At 41.4% G+C, this 7,551-nt stretch overlaps 1 pseudogene; it reads left to right on the forward strand.

Annotated features, from left to right (window-relative positions):
• The first annotated feature begins 2,491 nt into the window (after positions 1–2,491).
• Positions 2,492–5,864, forward strand: Rps17-ps9 (ribosomal protein S17, pseudogene 9; annotated as a pseudogene).
• Positions 5,865–7,551: the final 1,687 nt, after the last annotated feature.

Raw genomic sequence — 7,551 nt, forward strand, 5'->3', positions numbered from 1 at the left:
AACACCCATTCAGAGCCTGCCCCACATGTGGCCCATACATATACAGCCACCCAATTAGACAAGATGGATGAAGCAAAGAAGTGCAGACCGACAGGAGCCGGATGTAGATCGCTCCTGAGAGACACAGCCAGAATACAGCAAATACATAGGCGAATGCCAGCAGCAAACCACTGAACTGAGAATAGGTCCCCCGTTGAAGGAATCAGAGAAAGAACTGGAAGAGCTTGAAGGGGCTCGAGACCCCAAAAGTACAACAATGTCAAGCAACCAGAGCTTCCAGGGACTAAGCCACTACCTAAATACTATACATGGACTGACCCTGAACTCTGACCCCATAGGTAGCAATGAATATCCTAGTAAGAGCACCAGTGGAAGGGGAAGCCCTGGGTCCTGCTAAGACTGAACCCCCAGTGAACTAGACTATGGGGGGAGGGCGGCAATGGGGGGAGGGTTGGGAGGGGAACACCCATAAGGAAGGGGAGGGGGGAGGGGGATGTTTGCCCGGAAACCGGGAAAGGGAATAACACTTGAAATGTATATAAGAAATACTCAAGTTAATAAAAAAAAACATAATTCAAGTATCTTTAAGGTAGAATAGATGGTGGAGTAATTTATCTAAATGACAACTCTGGTGAACTGGATGTTAATTATATAGCATATTTTATAATTGACATAATAGTTATGGTTATGCTCAAATTATGTCTGAGAGAAGAGCCTGTTTTATTGGATAAATAGGGTGAGATGTTGGGGATTGGTTCTAAAGCTTTGCCTTAATACAGCTCCCAAAACCACACAGGAATCTGAATGTCCAGATGCTGAGGGTCCCTGTCCCCAATCGGTTTATGATTAACCAATAAAGAGACTACAGCCAAAGGCTGGGCAGGGTGAAAGAGGCAAGATTTTTATGATTCTGGGTCAAGAAATGCAGAGGAAAGAAGAATCAGAATCACCATGACTAGGAAGCAGAGAGATCACATTTAAGAGCTGCAGGAGAGAAATCATCCAGCAATGTAGGTGCAAAGGGAAAACGGCCTCATGGGAGGGATCCCCAGAAGGAGACAGGTCAGCAAAGATAAAATGTAGATTTAGAAAGCCATGACTCAAAAATACCAGATGAGAGTGTGTGCTAGCCGTAGGGAGGTTTGGAAGTGCCCAGCCATTGAGCTAGTCAAGGTCTATCAAAATATAAAAGGGCTGTGTGTGTGTGTGTGTGTGTGTGTGTGTGTGTGTGTGTGTGTGTGTGTGTGTGTGCAGGTGCAAAGACGTGCTCCCACCCACCAGGAGCTCAGATCTGATTAAAGGTTCACTGCCTAGGGGAGTTTGAGAGTTTGTTGTAGACCCTGTCAGGACCTTTGCTATTTTAAATTAAGAATCTGATTATGCTCAGCTAGGGATGAAGAATTGTCTGTGCTTGACAAAAGATCAAGATAACTAAGGTGACTAGATGCACAGAACACATGAAACTCAAGACAGATGATCAAAATGCGAATGCTTCACTCCTTCTTTAAAAGGGGAACAAGAATAACCTTGGCAGGGAATAGGGAGGCAAAGATTAAAACAGAGGCAGAAGGAACACCCATTCAGAGCCTGCCCCACATGTGGCCCATACATATACAGCCACCCAATTAGACAAGATGGATGAAGCAAAGAAGTGCAGGCCGACAGGAACCGGATGTAGATCTCTCCTGAGAGACACAGCCAGAATACAGCAAATACAGAGGCGAATGCCAGCAGCAAACCACTGAACTGAGAATAGGACCCCCGTTGAAGGAATCAGAGAAAGGACTGGAAGAGCTTGAAGGGGCTTGAGACCCCATATGAACAACAATGCCAACCAACCAGAGCTTCCAGGGACTAAGCCACTACCCAAAGACTATACATGGACTGACCCTGGGCTCCAACCTCATAGGTAGCAATGAATAGCCTAGTAAGAGCACCAGTGGAAGGGGAAGCCCTTGTTCCTGCTAAGACTGAACCCCCAGTGAACGTGATTGTTGGGGGGAGGGCAGTAATGGGGGGAGGATGGGGAGGGGAACAGCCATATAGAAGGGGAGGGGGAGGGGTTAGGGGGATGTTGGCCCAGAAACGGGGAAAGGGAATAACATTTGAAATGTAAATAAGAAATACTCAAGTTAATAAAGAAAAAAAGGAAAAAAAATTTTAGAAAGTGAAAAAAAAAGATAACTAAGGTGAAACCTTTGCTTTACTAGGACAATGGACGTTGGTTAGCTAGGGTTGGGAAATTACTGGTGATTAAGGAGAGACCAGAACCATTGAGGGGAAATCTTCTGGAAAGTGTTTCTTCAGGGCCAGCACACAGAAACTGTTCCACAAGTGGACAGTATAGTACCTATACTGGCAGCCAAACCTGACCTTGTGGGACTAGTTTTGAAGAACGAAGAGGTCATGAGAAGAGAGGGGGAGGAGCAACCACTGGTGAAGATTCAAGTAGCAGTTGATCTCCAGGATTAATGGGGGTCACAGAGAGAAGATGGGGCTTGGCACCGTGAAGAGAACCCAGGTGAAGGAAGTAACCAAAGTGCAGCCCAGTTGCTGCAGGATTTTGGAGAGAGCAGTCCCACAGGACCATGGCCACAGACAGCAGAAGCCATTGAGTGGAACTGGCTTGAAATGTGCTGTGGTAAGTCCTTTGGAGGACTCCAGAAAATTGTGAGTGAACTCCTGACATTGGACACTGAATTATTTATACTGTTGGACCTGGTTTTGCTCTGTTCAAACTGTGATTGTAACCTGGTTCTTCCCACTTGGAATAAGAAAGTATTTATTTTTATTTTACAGTAGGCCACAGTTGAGATGCTTTGAACTTTTAAAGGGATTTTAGAGTTTTAAAGAAACTTTGGGTTTTTAAGGAGACCTTGGATTTTTAAAAGGCTGACCTTTTAAAGTGTTTGGGTTTTTAATACTTTGATATTGGGATATTTATTAATATGAGATCTTGGGGATGACCAAAAATAGAAAGATTATTGTTAACTAGTGATGTATTTGGTACTTTGTGTTGAAAGGGGTCAGTTGTTGAATGCAGGGGTCATATCCTGTGCCATTTGAAGCCTGGCCACTCATCCTCAATAAACAATTAAAAGAGCCAAGATGAAAATGGAAAGAAGGAGGTTTACTTCTTCCAACACAGTGGGAAGAGGGACAAAGAGATCCAGGGACACACCCTTCCCCACCCCCACCCCTCACCCCCAAGTCCTTCTTCAAGGAATATATATTTTTAAAAGCTTGTATTTGAGACGCATGTTAAACTTAGAAATCTCCAGTGAAACAGGAAGAAATACTCTAAAATTGCTTTCTAAATGGCCCAAAAATAGAATGCTAAGAAAGTAAATAGGTATTAGGAGTGTAGCTAGCCGTGAAACACATGCTTAACATGGAACCCTGGGTTCAATCCCAGAACCAAACAAACAAATAAAAGTGACACAGATCCAGAGAAATAGCAACAGCCTTTAAAAATAATGTTTGTTATTCCACATATAGCTATTGCTGCCAATGCTAACTGGAAGTAACAATATAGCACCATAATTCAAATTCTACCTCTAAGTCATTATATATATATATATATATATATACATATATTTAATTTTTGTCTAGACTTGGGTTTAAATTTAGACTAACTTCATACTAGTTTGTTTTATTTATATATCTATAAACATTGGTGAAGTATTTTGAGTGTTTCTGTAATTCTAAAACAGCACATGTTGTGGTCATAACACTGTTGAAGACTATAGCCTATTTGTACTACATGATTCATTTCATAAATTAGATGAACAAATCCACTTTCAGTTTTAATGTTTGAAAAAGCATTTCAACAGAGCTGATCATCAGCCAGAGTATACCTAAATTTCTACCCCCTAAAAAAGAAGCTTAAATTTCAGGGTACAATTATAGCAAGACTAATCCCCTTCTGTCACTGACAATGCTTGGTCTTTTAGGTTATCAGTTGGTAACTCAGATACATATCACACAGACCATGTCAGTTTCAACCTAGAAATCTGGACAAAGCAAAATAATTTGATTATCCAGCACTCTGGAAGTAGAGGCAGGCAGATCTCTATAGGTTCCAGGTCAGTCTGGTCACACAGCAAATTTCAGGACAGCCAGAACTACATAGTGAGACCCTGTCTTGAAAAATAATTTTTTGAATAATCATTTTTCAAAATGTATGTTTATTTTGTCATAAAAACATGTATTACAAATTAGAAGGAAAGGAAGAGGTAATTTTAGAAAGAAAACTGGAAAGAAATTTCATAAGGAAAAAAAAGGAGTGACCATGCCAGGACTGGGCATCTTCATCCTACATTAAGGCAAAATGGTCTCTTTTCAATATTGCTTTCAGAATAGAGAAAAAACAACACCAATCAGATAATAAGGCAACAGGGCTAGGGAGATGACTCATAAGATAAGCAGTCTTGCTTCACAAGAGTGAGGACCTAATTTCAAACCCCCAGCACCCACATAAGAAGTTAGGCATGGCTTGGATAACCCCAATACTACAGAGGGTAGAGAAAAGAGGACCTGGCCACCGGTGTAGCTCTGTGTGTATATATATATATATATATATATATATATATATATATATATATATATATATATATATAGAGAGAGAGAGAGAGAGAGAGAGAGAGAGAGAGAGAGAGAGATTCTGTGTAAGTGTAATAAATCCGAAAATGATGTAAAAAAAAAAAACAAAAAACAAGAAAAAAACACCTGACATCTTCCTCTGTCCTGTACGTGCAGGCATGCACATACAACACACACACAAACAAACATACACACACAACACACACACAAAACACACAGAACACACACAAATGTACACACACACCACACGCACACACATACACCACACACACAACCACACACAAACATACACACACCACACACACACACACACACACACAAACATACACACACATATACTCACACACACACAAACATACACACACACATCACACACACACACAAACATACACACACATACACACACACAAACATACACACACACCACACACACACAAACATACACACACATACACACACACCACACACACACAAACATACACACACACAACACACACACAAACATACACACACACAAACATATACACACACAACACACACACAAACATATACACACAACACACACACAAACATACACACACAAACACCACGAATAAATACCTGTGATTTTAAGAAAATAAGGCAATGCCTCAGACAGGAAATAAATGCCATTATATCTAGGAGTCAGTAAAAGTTATTATTCAAGGTTTTTACAGGCTGAAAATATGAGGGAAATATGAAATAATAAACAAGCAGCACGATTCCGCACATATCTGTAGGATTCCATGAGTTTATCAAATCTCCGGTTAGTATACAGTATTATTGATTATAGTATATTCATTCTTTTGCAATATAAATCTAGTTGTGGGACCCTTAAAGGCAACAAAGCAGCTCTTTTACCAAGACCATCAACACAGGCCGCGTTTGCACAAAGACTGTGAAGAAGGTGGCCCGAGTCATCATTGAGAAGTGCCACACGAACCTGGGTGATGACTTCCACCCCAAACAAGTGCGTGTGCGAGGAAATCACCTTCATTGCCAGCAAAAGACTTCAGAACAAGATAACTGTGTCACGGATCTGATGAAGTGGATTCAGAGAGGTCCTGTGAGGGGAAGAGAGAGGAGAGATAATTATGTTCCTGAGGTCTCATACCTAGATCAGGAGATCATTGAGGAAGATTCTGACACCAAGGAAATAATGAAGCTTCTGGACTTTGGCTGCCTCTCTAACCTCCAGTCACTCAGTTGGGACGAATTTCAAAACACCACATGGAGCTGTCTAATCTGTTAGGCCGTATTTTCAATAAACCTGAAAACCAAACAAAACAAAAAGACAACAAGACACTCTAAAAGTAAGTGTCATGTGTCTTCATTCTACAAACATCAGACTTCACAAATGCACTGGTACTACAGAGTACACTTGTAAGCTTGTTGGTTTGTTTATGTTTTTAATGATAGATTTTTATGTGCGCTGGTGTTTTACCTGCATGTGTGCCTATGTGAAGATGTCAGATCCCCTGGAACTGGAGTTATAGATCACTTAAGCTGTCATGTGGGTGCTGGGAGTTGAACCCTAGTCCTCTCGAAGAGCAGCTGTTCTCTTATCTGCTGAGCCATCGCTCCAGTTCCCACGTGTAAGTTTATATGTGTGGTATGTTTGGTATGGCGTGTTTCTCCTAGGGCCATGATAAACAAAGCAAACAGGACATTCAATCAAGCACAGCAAAGACCAGGAGACACTGTAACTATGAGAGTGAAGTCGCCATCGGCCAAACACAACGCAGTGCTGTACAGTAAGCTTCTTCAACATAGAAAAAGAATTATTGCACCCCAAAATAATGTCAGTGGCTAGCACTTAGCATTCATGAGTCCTTCGGTTTAGTCCTCAGCACCAGTGGGTGACTAAACAAGGAACAAACAAGGATACACAAGCAGCGAGGCAGAGCTTATGGTGATCACTTAGTTATTATTAAGTTTCAAAAGCACTGTACGGGATTCCACGTGCTCCACTCTTATACGGCGACAGCACGGGCCTGTTTGTCTCATCATGGTTACAAACACAGGAGCTGAGTTTCTCTCACAGCTTCTACCTCAGTCCCTTCCCTTCTGCTTATACCTTTTTACATTTCTCTATGATATAGGTCTGTCCATATCTCAGTTAATTAATTTCAACCGGAGCTGTTTCCTCTTCGGATCGAATGCCTTGCACGCATAGGGGAGACACACAAGTGGTTCCGAATGCTCACTGGATCAGTAAGTCGAAGGCTGTAAAGTCTCGAGGGAAACAAAACCAAACAGGCTAAATGAAAGACAGTCAGTCTCCAGCTAAGTCCCGCTGTCGTCATGAAAGGAGCGGAGGCAGTTTAACATCGAGTTAAGTAATCAGAAGTGTGTCGCCAGGTACTTGAGAGTTTTTAAATTTGAGGGATAATTCAGGGTACAAGTTAAAACATTCAAGTCACTACAGTCTGAGTAGAGTAAAAATAAAGCTCAATGAGTTTGTTTTTTTTTATCTACTCGGAGATTTTATAGTCCACCAAATCACTGGCAGCCAGTAGCATAGAAATCGGCAACTCTGGCCGCCCGAGGCCGATGGGGCCTTCCTTGGATGAAATAGAAAGGAAGTCCTTCTACATCAGGTTCCTGTGCCTCCTTAGCTTTCCATGTTTTTTTTTTTAAATCAACACCCACAGAATCAAGTTGAGCAACTTGTTTCTCTGAAGAGATTTTTAAAGAGAGAGACAGAGAGAGAACAAAAGAACAAATAAACCTCTTTAATATGACTTATAATGGTATCATAAATAGTACCTATTGTGCATTTTCTGCGAGCTGGCAATTGAAAAATGTTTTCTGTGCGCATTATTCCACTTAATCCCTGTGACAACTTACAGGGTAGAGTCAACACTCACTCCAGTTAAGTGTCACTTGATTGTGTGACACATACCAAGGCAGATTATTCACACGTGTACT

This window comes from Rattus norvegicus, chromosome 6 (genome assembly GCF_036323735.1).
Source record: "Rattus norvegicus strain BN/NHsdMcwi chromosome 6, GRCr8, whole genome shotgun sequence".
Lineage (NCBI taxonomy): Eukaryota > Metazoa > Chordata > Mammalia > Rodentia > Muridae > Rattus > Rattus norvegicus.